This window comes from Belonocnema kinseyi, chromosome 2 (assembly GCF_010883055.1).
Source record: "Belonocnema kinseyi isolate 2016_QV_RU_SX_M_011 chromosome 2, B_treatae_v1, whole genome shotgun sequence".
In the NCBI taxonomy this organism is placed as follows: Eukaryota; Metazoa; Arthropoda; class Insecta; order Hymenoptera; family Cynipidae; genus Belonocnema; species Belonocnema kinseyi.
In genome coordinates, this window is record NC_046658.1 from 81,521,321 (window position 1) to 81,533,895 (window position 12,575).

The following is a 12,575-nucleotide window of genomic DNA, read 5'->3' on the forward strand; positions in this document are numbered from 1 at the left end:
TGCTCACATGGAAAATTATTCTTGTGTCAGCGTCTACATGGTTACATTTTAAATCAATGTCAATATGTTGATCAGTTTTAGAAATAACGTACGTATTTACACAAGGTTCAATTCCACCAGCTACATAAACTTTTTTGTTTTAATTCGATGACATTATCTCTGTCTTAGGAAGATTTTCGCGTAAATACTCGGCAATAAAACTTGTCAATTTCGACTTATTTTCATTGTTTGCCAAAACTTTCTTAAAGTCTCGGATTTGCCTGCTACCCATTATTTCTATTTCTTGGCCACCACTCCCATATCTACTAAATCTTTCTTCTTGCTTCGGATTGATACCGTAATCATCGTAACGATCAAAAATTAAGTGAATCTCATCAGCATTGAATAACTTTCTTAGAATTTTTTCCATTAGTTGATGATCTACGTCATTAAAAGTAACAAGACTTTTAGTGCTTAATGCCTGAAGCACGGCCATACCATCGTAAAATAGTAATTATCCAGTACTACGTATGCATTAAAATATTGTATTTATTGCTAATAATTGAAAAATTGACATATTTTTTTTGTGAAATATGATTTTTTCTACAAAAATAATTCGACACTCGTTTTACGGCAATCGTAACCCGAAGAAAATGAAAAATCGAAGAAATTCATCAAATAAACAAATCGGATTCCAAATGAAGTATCTTTTAAGAATTATTCGAAATAATATGATCTTCAAATCGCTATTTTTATGTGTGCTCTCACGTCGAGTCGGTTTCTAGACCTACCTATTTTTCGATTTTTGCATTGCAAATTTCACAGAGAAATAAATTCATCTGTTGGATAAAAAAAAATATGGCTCAACAGAAGACGTTTTTACAAAAATATTCCATTTTCCAAATTGCGAAAAAGCTTTGATAGAAGCCAAGAAAAAAATTCTGAAAGATGGCAGGATTTCGTCATTTTTTGACCTTTGAGGGCTTATAACTTTAAAACAAAGGGTTTTCCGAAAAAATGACAAGAGGCAAAAAGTGTTTATTTTTATCCAATTAACCTAAAAAGTCGACCAGTGTATCGATTTTTTAATTTGTTGTAATTTTGCAAGTTTTTGGTTAATAACAAATTATTGACCATCGGGACAAAAAAGTTTATCTGAAGTTTTTTGTTCACAATAATATCATTAATCGATCTCAATTGGTCAACTCTCTTTTTTGTGCGTCTTTTCAGGGGTGCACCGCTCGCCTAAAACTTTGTTTGCGGCAGACGGACGATAGATATTCGTGAATCATTTTACTCTTACACGATGCTTAGAACTATGAAAATTTTTTATTGAAAAACTATGCGCTTTTCGGAAAATTTGTCAAGAATAAAAAGTTTTTGTAATCAGCCGAGGAATACGCCTGAATTTTTCCGGAGCGTTTTGAGCAAAATTTTGAATTTTGCAAAAACTGTTCAGATGCAAAATCCAAAATTTTGCTCAAAACGCTTCGAAAAAATTCAGACGTATTCCTTGGCTGATTACAAGAACTTTTTATTCCTGATGATTTTTTCGAAAAGCGCATCGTTTATTGCAAAAAAATTCATGAAAGTTTTCACAAAAATTTTGCCATTAAGACGCCATTTTGAAAATACTAAAAAGAAAAATCGATCTTTGAACCATGGATTCTTAAAGTTTAGACACTTATTCCACCGGTTAGTGAGATTCCAGGTTAATTACAGACTCGAAAAGCTTTGGAAAATGGTTCACAAAAAAAAATAGGCACGAAAAATCACGTTTTTTTTTTGTTTAAACTGCATTTTGGGATAATAAATAAATTTTTTGAGGAATTTCATTGGCACTGTCGGAAAGAGGAGATCTTAAGCAATAAAAATATATGTGTCTCAATTTTTTCTAGTGTCGAATAGTCTTAGTTATTGGCCGTTGAAAAGCAGTGTACCGGTAGTGGCGTTTTGGCCGTTTAAGTGTTAATTCTATTATAATGCACCCTGATTATACTTTTTTCAGATTTTCATGTCCTAACTCAAAATTTTAATTATTTTTTAGAATTCCTTGTCGCAGATCTGAATTATAAATTTTTCAAAAAATCTCAAATCCAATTCAGAAATACCTACAATTGCTTTGAAAAATGTCCTGTTCCAATTTAAAAGTCAGGGTGAAATTAGAAAATTCAAAATTTTAAATCTGAAAATGATTTATTCGAGGTGGAAATCTTTTGAATGTTAAACTTTTAAAACTGAAGCTTGACAAGTTTTTCATTCAGAAATATTTCATTCAAACGCTCAATAATTCATACGTATAAAATACAAACTTTTAATACCTTTTAGTTTTACCATTTTTTTATCAAATGATGTTAAAATACGAAATTATAAATTTTAAATTTTTATGACTTTAACATATTAGACATTTCTGGTTAAAAAACATAAATTACGCTATTATTTTTGAGGTTCAAAATAATAATACTTCAAGACAATTTCAGTTTGTAACATTTAAAATTGAATGATTAAACAATTTTTTTAACTAAAATATCTTTAAAATAAAAGTAAAATTATTTTTATTTTAAGTTGTTCCAGATTAATCTTTTTGCATTGTTATTTATAGATAAAAATGTGAGTTTACCAATTAAAAATGTAGGAAATTAACTTACTATCAAAATAATTGCATTTTCAACTGAAAAAAAAGAAAAAAACAATTTTGCAACAAAACAGTTACATTTTCAACCAGAAACATGAATTTTTTAACTGAAATCAATAATCTTCAACCAAAAACTGGACTTTTTACAAATAAGTTTAAATTTTAGTCAAGTAGTTGAAATTTTAACTACAAAATTGTGTACTCTAAAACAAAACAAACAATAATGAAAAAAAAGGCAAATTTTATAGAAAAATTAATAAATTCTCAATAAAAACAAATAGATTTTCAGTCAGATAGTTAGGTTTTTATACATAAAAGATGAAATTTCTCTCAAAGCAGATGAGTTTTGAAATCAGACAACAAATTTGCTACGAAACAATGAAATTTCAAGCCCAAAAAATTAATTAAAAAAAAACTTTTATTTTCAAACAAATAGTTACATTTCAAACTAAAATGATGCATCTTTAGCAAAAAGAGTTAAAATTTTTTTATTAAAAACTGTTGAACTCATCCTAAAATATATCAATTTAACACGAGAGTTGACTTCACAGTCAATAAGGATTTTTTTTTAATTGTTGAACTTGCGAGCAAAGCGAGCCTCTCGCGCAGCGCGCGATCAGAATGTGCCGGCGAAGCGGGCAGATTTTTTTGTCAAAGATTCATCATTTCAGTTGAAAATGTAACTCATTGTTTGAAAATGAAAGTTTTTTTGTTATTAATTTTTTTGGGCTTAGAATTCAATAAAAAAATTCCAGTTTTTGGCTGAAGATTATTAATTTCAGTTAAAAAATTCATCTTTCTGGTTGAAAATGTAACTATTTCATTGGAAATTTGTTTTTCTCTTTTTTTTAATTGAAAATTCAATTATTTTAATAGTCAGTTAATTTCTAACATTTTCAATTTGTTTCATTTGAACCTCAAAAATAATAGCGTAATTTGTATTTTTTAACCAGATATCTATAAAATTTTAAAGTAATAAAAATTTAAATTTTATAATTTTGCATTTTAACGTAATTTGATAAAAAAAATTGTAAAATAAAAAGGTGTTGACAGTTTTTATTTTATACGTATGAATTATTGAGCGTTTGAATTAAATATTTCTAAATTAAAAATTGATCAAGCTTTAGTTTTAAAAGTTTAAAATTCAAAAGATTTTCACCTAAAATAAATCATTTTCAGATTTAAAAGTTTGAATTTTCTAATTTCACCCTGAATTTTGAATTGGAACAGGATATTTTTCAAAGCAATTGTATGTTTTTCTGAATTGGATTAGAGATTTTTTGAAAATTTTCTAATTCAGATCTGGGACAAGGAATTCTAAAAAATAATTAAAATTATGAGTTAGGAGATAAAAATTTGAAAAAGAATTATAATCAGGGTGTATTATGATCGAATTAATATTATATCTAATTAACTATATATGATATTATAAGTATAATAATATTATCTCAACAGATATTGATATTAACATTAATATTAATTAGCTGCAAATGATTGATTTTATTTGTGAGAATCATTTAAAATAAAACAATTACAAATTATAAGTGCTAACAGCACAACATTTTTCATTAACACTTTTTAAAATTGCCAGCAACATTAAATCTTAAAAATCGAAGTCCCAAGTAGTCATGAAAATGTATAATATAACCAAATTCTAGGAAGCTATAGTTTGTAATTGTTTAATTCCGAATGACTCTCATAAACAAATTTTATCATTTCTAAAGTACCGAGGCTGTTTAAACTTTTTTGGTTTAATAGATAAATCAAACGCTTAAAAACCCCAGCACAGTCATTCACAGCTAATTAATATTAATACGAATATAATTATAATATCGAATAAAATAGTGACATAGAGGAGAAATATAGCCTAAGGACAAGAGGAACTCTAATATAGACACAGAAATCTAAAATTATTTAATTATGATCTGTTCAGGTAAAAATTCTAAGAGAGAAAACATGTAGCTTCGTTTTATTTAAAACTTTAAGAGAGAAAAAGAATATAGTCAAAACTTGTAAAAGTATACAATAAAAGAAATAAATTACATTCTCTTCTATATATAATTATAATATGACATACTTAATTATATCATTTATTTTCAGCATGTACAATAATATACACAATATAAAGTATACAGCATAATGAACACAATATAATATACAACAAAATATTAATTACGGTATGAATATTCTGATATTGCATATGTATTTTTAAATTGTGCGAAATATTCAAATATTATTAAAATCGCCAATTTATTTAATTTCTTTTAAATGCGGATCAAGATATAAATAGTATATGGTGTAATAGTATTAATATTTATATCATATATATTTTATGCTTGAAATAACGTAACTTCAAAATATGCGCATATAAAGAGGCGCACGAAGTATTCAAATCATGAGAATCGCCACAATCGAAATCTGGAAATATTGAAATCCCAATCTCTTGATTTTATTTCAAAGCGGAAAGAGATATAAATAGAACAGTCGAAGTTTTACGGCCGACAATCGTGAAACTTCGAGTTTTCACATTCAGAAGAGGAGAAATGGGTTGCGCGCGCAATCCAGTCATCTTCTCCTACTATATTCACACGGACATAGCCCTGTCTTAGCCCTGATTGAACCACATCTCGTTTCAGATATGGGATCACTGCTCTCGCCTGGTCAGGCTTCTGCTGGTTTCTTCCTTCTATACTGAGTCAGATTGGTGTTATAATCAAGATGTTACGCTTCATCCTCAGGGTTCTTCATTAAAAATTGTCATCGAAAATTTAGAAAATCAATTCTTCCTGATAATTTTTCTTGCCATCTGTGATCTGCAGGCTTTTATTCGCTTCCAGATCCTTCGACATCTTGATGGGAAGAAAATCTGGTACGCAGCTAGCCTCGTTGAGTTGAAGTTAGGTCCATGTTTTCTTCTTTAATATGATTCTTCACTTTACAAAAAATATACGTTTCAAATTTATTTTAAAACTTCTATTAATCTTCAGAACGTTTCACGAAACTTAGTTTTACGATATTAAAACATTCTGATATGCCATGAACGTCGGAAGAAACTTTTATATTATGTTTTGATTCTTGAATGTCTTTTAAAATTAATTCAATTTAAATCTTTAGATCTATATGCTTTTAAGTGCTGCGCATATATCCTAAAAATAGATGTCTTATTATTATTACTGAAACTTATTATAAAACCCTTGTTTATGTTAGAAATTCCCGGTGTGTTATATTATCACATAAGCGGCATTTGTTAAAGGGATGCTCAGCTTGAATATGAGATGCTTATCACGGCTTTCTGTGATTTGCCTGGCGTGCACAGATGAAACTTATTAGAACCTGTAAAGTAAAGTATGCAGCATTGCGTCATTTTCTTAGTTATACATGTAACGTAATAACATTTTTTTAAACTGCCTGAATTCTATTAAACGTGATACCATTGTTTTTTGTATGAGATTTCTTCATTCTATAAACTATGACATACTAAACGGTGGCCTCTTTCTTTTACAGGTCATATCAAAGAGTGATACAATGACTCATCTCTGTTGTATCTTCTGATGACGTAAACAAAAACATGACACCTCATCCCTCTCCATGCGCCATCACACATGCACAAAAATATAAACTCACCCTTGCGCGGACATGCACTAACACTAATCGGCCCAGAACTGGCCGCATATATCTACTGCTACGCATATAAAAAATATGTACGAAAATGCAAAAAATGGTCTTTTTATACTTTTTGCAAATGATTTGTGTCCTAAAAAGAGATCTAGTATTTTGATGAACTTCAGCGTTGAATTAAAACTTTTTGAACGAAAATGTGAAAAAACATCGATTTCCTTCGTTTTGAAAAAATGTTGCATGCATCTAGCAGATCGATTGTAATCAAAAGGCTAATTTTTGTATTGAGTATCATCAAGACCTGTAGTCGAAAAAGAAAATGCCAATATTTGGTCGGCTTTGAACACCAAATATAAAAAATTGTACAGAAGTGTGGCAAGTCGTTGATTTTTGATGTTTGGATAAACATGTGATATCTCCATCATATTTTGAGTACCAATAAAAGCATAACGCATTTTATCATGTCTCGTCAAAATCCGTAGATGAATATAGAAATATGATCTTAAGTCGACTAATCTTTAGTGCTTGTGTTATTACACTATACAAGCATCATCTCTATTAAAAACTTGCATGTTTACGACGTCTTATACCGTGTCGTGATTAATGAATAGACACTTAGTAACAGCGTGTAAATTTCCTGTACATTTTGCGTGTAAATATTGAAATATGATAAAAGCGGCACCTACATTTTGCAAAATAACGTGCAGCGAGTAAACAAGGGTGAATCTTTTGCATAAAAAGCAATAGAACTACATTACTCTTTTTAAATTTTCAGTAAACAAAACGTTATTTTCATGCAACAAATTATCTAATGAAAACAGTAGTGTTCATTTAACATTTCAAAACAGTTTTCTAAACATACTCTATGAAGAATAAAGAGTAAATATTAATTATAAGGTCCTACAATAATCCTGGCATAGCGGAATATATCTTAGATTGTACTGATTCAATAAATCATTTTTAATGTTGTTGTGAAGTAATTTTATATTACATGTTCATATATAAAAATTTAATTTAATTTCAATTACATTATATTCATTATATTCAATAATGTAAGTACTCCCCTACCGAAAGAAATCTCTGAGTTTCCTTCAGCGAAATAGCTCGGCCCATTTGAGTCTATAAACAAAGTCGATTTGAAACAAAATAGTCTTGGAGATAGTTTGAGAGATTTGGGTCCTTTTCAAGCTCCTTTTAGTGGTCGTTTTAAGAGCGGTGCGACGGTAATATAATGTTCCTTTTGTATTCGTTACGTACCGGGCGGGCAGAGTTATTTACAATAGCTGGTCGTGGCTCATCCGCTCTCCCTTTTTAAATTTCTCTTCAAATTATTAACACTTTTTTTTAATTGATGAATTTTATCATTATACTTATTTACAATTATAACTTATATACTGATATACAATTTTCTAGTTGAATTCAAAAATGTTGCCTTTTTTGGCGTATCTCATTCCATTTACGAGAAACGTTCTATTCATTCCAATTTAAAGCATTAAAAAAAAAAGTTAGATATCTGAAGTCATTGAAACCCATAGATTCCGAATTATTATGTTTTAGGCTGTTAACTATGAAATTAAAAAAAATCTACATCTAAATTTTAATCCGAAAGCTTAACAAAGGACCCTTGAGTGTCGGCTACTCTATTGAGATAGCCTCTCTGCTTGTTATTTATGATCGTATTCTTATTTAAATTTCGAAAAGGATATTTTAAAGCCTTCAGACCATTTAAACGAGCTTCCTGGACCTTTAAAAATATCTACCTGAGTGCCTGCGGAGAATTTCTTTGAGATTCTTTGACCTAAAGAATTTTTAGTATATACTCAAAGCTTCTTTTCGGTAGGGTCGCTAAACCCTAAAATGGTCCATTTAAATCTGGTTTAAGGTTGTATGCAAATCCCATCCCCGTTCAAATAGTAGAGTTCCGTGGGGCGCCCTCAAGCCATACTACATTGAAAAAATTGCACGGACCCGCATGGTGAAGATTTCAGTGCGCCACTGGCATAAATTTCGTAGGATGTGTGTATACGTATAGTTACCACTACTATGCCAGCAACAGATTCGTAGATCGTGCAACGTCGCAATTAAAACCTGACCATGGCTGATCAACTGTCATGTGCGTTTGAATAGCTTGGTACAGCAGATAAGCTGGAGAGAGGGAACAGTGTTGCTGCAATGCGATACTGTTATATTTATCAGTTTGAAAGTGACTAAAATTTCAATGTTTTTCATTGAATTATCTATGAAACTACGCGGTAGAAAAACTTGATATATTTTTTTTTTTATTTATATTTTCAAGCAGCACTAATACCGACATTTTTTAAATTTCTCTGCCAATGCGTTTAATTACTATAAATTAAAATATGACGAGTGCCTATGCACTGTTGATGAACTACATGTTAAAGTAGTCACCTTTGACATTAATAATCTTCGCATCGGTATGGTTAAAAATTTGAAATTAATTTTGCATATAAATCATTATTTCATTTAAATATAGCTCTTTTTTCAACAAGTTCAACCAGACATTGATTTTTTTACATACAATCTTAACCTTGTATACTATAAAAATGTTTTCACGAAATTATTTTTTAAATTTTTCAATATGAATATTATTTATAGTGTTTTCAGAAATAGAAAGGATTGTTTTCTTTACTTTTTATTTAAATTCAGATCTCCTTTTCCACTTAACAAGTTTATTGGGTAACATTTAAATTCATGTTTTCCCTTTATCATTTTTAAATAATTCGCTTGGAAAACTGTTTTGAAATATTACATAAATAAAATGTATTTAATTTTAATATGTTTTTTCATGAAGATAACATTTTATATGCTGAAAAGCTTAAAAAAAGTGGTCTATTCCAATACCATATAATGCAAGAACAGGTAGTGATGGGACAAATTAATGCCACGTTGGAAATATTAGGAACTAATCAACTTAGGACAGTGAGGGATCACCATTGACTTTTCAGATGCACAGGGCTGGTAGCAGGGTGGAGTTATGATACAACCTCTAAAAAGTACGTAAATGAAAAGAATGATAACATAACAAAAAATTACAAAGGTATTCTAAGCAATCTTCTCTCGTTACTGACTGAACGTGAAAATTATGAAAAAATCATAATTACAATCCTAACCAATCAATAATATTGAAAATCCCCCAAAACAATGCCTTTCACATTAAACAAAACACATTCCAAGTGTCTTGATGTAGAGCAGCCAACAAATTTAAAAATTACAAACAGTTACACCAGAAATCTTCACAATACTTCAATTTAAACGCCCAACGCTACGATAATATTCTAAAATCCCCCCAAAACACCCCTTGCAATTTTAAAGAAACAAATTCAAAGTTGATTAATGTAGAAAACCCCGAAAGGATATTAAAAAATCCACCAAGACAACCAACTTGTATATTGAACGAAATAAATTCAAAGTGTGTTCACGCAGATCACCCTACAAAATTTTTAATTAAATACCAGTCACGCCAGAAATTTTTAGAAAACTCCATGTTAAAACCCCTACATGACAATAGGGTTTTAAAATCACCAAACACCACCCTTTTCACACATAATGAAACAATTAAATGTTTCTTCACGAAGAACACCTAAAAATCCAAAACAGTCACACCAGAAGTCTTCAGAAAACTCCAATTTAAAACCCCAAACTGACAAACATATTCGAAAATCCCCAAAAACCACCCCTTTCATTTCTAACAAAAGAAATCCACAGTTTCTTTAACATTAATAACCCAAAAAAATACAAATTTTAAAACAGTCACACAAGAAAAATTGCATAATAATGCAGTTTAAACCCCCAATTTGACAATAATATGCATACTCTCCCGAAACCACCTCTAACATATTCAATGAAACAAATTCAAAGTTTATTGACGTAGAATATCAAAAAATAATTAAAAATTTAAAACGGTCACACCAAAAATCTTCAAAAAACTTCAAAATTCAACTCTAACCCACCGATGATGTTAGCAAACCTCCTCAAACAACCCCTTGCATATTGAACAAAACAGATTTTAAGTGTCTTTATACAGAACACTCTACAAATTTAAAAACGAAAAAGAGCCACACCAAACATCTTCAAAATACACCAAGTTAGAACAATATTCAAGAATCCCCCTAAACACTACTCTCATCACATTTATCCAACCAAATTCCAAGTATTTTCACGTGAAACACCCAAAAGAAATTTAATTAATAACAGCCACAGCAGACATCTTTGAAAAACCTCCAAGTCATAATTCTAACTCACGAATAATATTCCGAAATCCCCAACAAAACACACTTGCACCTTTAACGAAACGAAAACTAAGCGTCTGCAAGCAGAAAAGACCACCTGTTCTATGTCTTAGAACATCCGCCAAGAGCATAGTCCTTTTCTAACCACATCTGATAAGAACAATGTTCTCATATAGAATTATTTACCAACTTTACTATACTGATTAATTTTCTATTAATTCTTAAATAGTTTGGCGTTATTGATTTGAACTTTTTGGGAGACATTCCTTTTGGGTTTTAAAGTTACAAAAAATTTTCAACGTAACAAATAGTTTAAGGACAGATTGCCCTAAACAGTGCATAAAGTTAGGAAAGCAGATAGTTTAATATCATAAATATAGACGAAGGGGGATAAGGACTTTTACTTGCGAAAGGGCTGCTTTGCGTTGAATCTGAATCTGTCAATCATTTCGATAGCTCAAACTGTTCTCGATGTAATTACAACAATCGCAGATGAACACAAGAAAAATAATAATTTTACGAAAATGTGCTATTTATAAAAATTATTCATGTTTTCACACAAATGATATTTAGGTGGTTTTCTTGGTTTGTGAAAGCTAAACTATAGAATGAGTTCCTAGAATGAATTCTTTTAGTTTATTTTCCAGCATTTAAAAACGGGGAAAGTCAACTATAATATTTTTATAAAGTTAATTCTTTGTTCTAAATTTTATATTTTTTGTCAATCCCTAATTTTCCATGTTAGTACAATTCCCACTATGATAACAAAAATTTAATTAAAAATGAAATTGCGAATATTTAAAAGAAACTGTGGAAAGTAACGGATTTATAGTGTGTGCACATTATTTTCAACTGATTACAATCCAACTCGTTAAAACTATCATCATAAGTTTGACTCATGATCGAGCGAATTTTATCAGAGTGCGCATGAATGTATATGAGAACTAATCAACTTGTTATCATGCGATGAGCCAAGTTGCCGATTATAAGACGTTACACAAAAATTGAAAATTGTCCATGCAACGACAATAATGAACGTAAATTAAGTTTAGTAATCATGCATGAAATAATTCATTGTCTGTAAATCCGTTGGTATTTTACTCTATTTTTGTTGTCGAAAGTTTTTGGCTAACCTATTTATAAATCGTCTACAGCGTAAATATACAATGTGAAATCGAGAAACTTAATCTTTAAGTAGTTGCGCTTACTATGCGAAATAGTAACTCTTCATCTCGCGGAGTGTGTCGCTAACAAAGCGAATCGTACACTTGGCTCGTAAAACAGTTTAGACCACAATATAGGATTGTTACTATCTTTATTATTTCATTTAACATGTCTGTGAATTCACTAAGTGCCACAGTGTGATTTACTACTTAAAACTGTTTATCGTACTTAATATAAGTCAAATTCAATAAATTAGACCATAAATAGTGATTTTTTACGCATGCAGCGTCGAATAACTGGACTTTAAACATAATAAATAGAGCTACTGCGGTTTAAAAAGTTATTCTAACGAACCACTTCTTTCGGTGTAGTCATTCTCGAAAAAAAGAAAAATGCCAACATGGTATTTTTTTCGAAATTTCGCGTAGATTTTCAATGCGACTTTGTACATTAATATCTAATATATCTCTGATTTAGTTTATCCATCCGCGAAAAAGGGATCTAAAGCCCGGTAGTTACATTTCACAGAAAGAGCAATTGAAGAGGCGGTCTAACACAGATACTCCATTAGTGGGTCTTAATTTTTAGTTTAAAAACAATTTGAATTTTTCATTCATAAGAATAATATTTTTCATCATGGAAAAACAAATAAAAAAACAAGAGATGGGACGAGCAGTAACATACCTACTGCTTACTGCTCTCCGGCCTCCTGCACACTCCGGTGAAGCAGTACCTACTACCCGCAGGAGGTTCGCAGGACCTACTGCAAACTCCGGCCGGTACATTTCTGACCTTTGCAATAGCTCACTAACGCAGTTTGCCGAATTTCTCCTGCACACTCCGGTAGCACTCCGGCAGCCCTTCCTACTGCTTCCTCCGGCCATAACAATGAAAAGACGCATGCGCGCAAAGGTCCAAGCCTTCAAACT

At 30.4% G+C, this 12,575-nt stretch overlaps 1 protein-coding gene across 2 annotated transcripts in view; it reads right to left on the bottom strand.

Annotated features, from left to right (window-relative positions):
* Window positions 1-12,575, bottom strand: part of LOC117167615 (tyrosine-protein phosphatase non-receptor type 9) — a 102,455-nt gene that overhangs the window by 17,485 nt on the left and 72,395 nt on the right. The gene's annotated exons all lie outside the window — the stretch shown is intronic.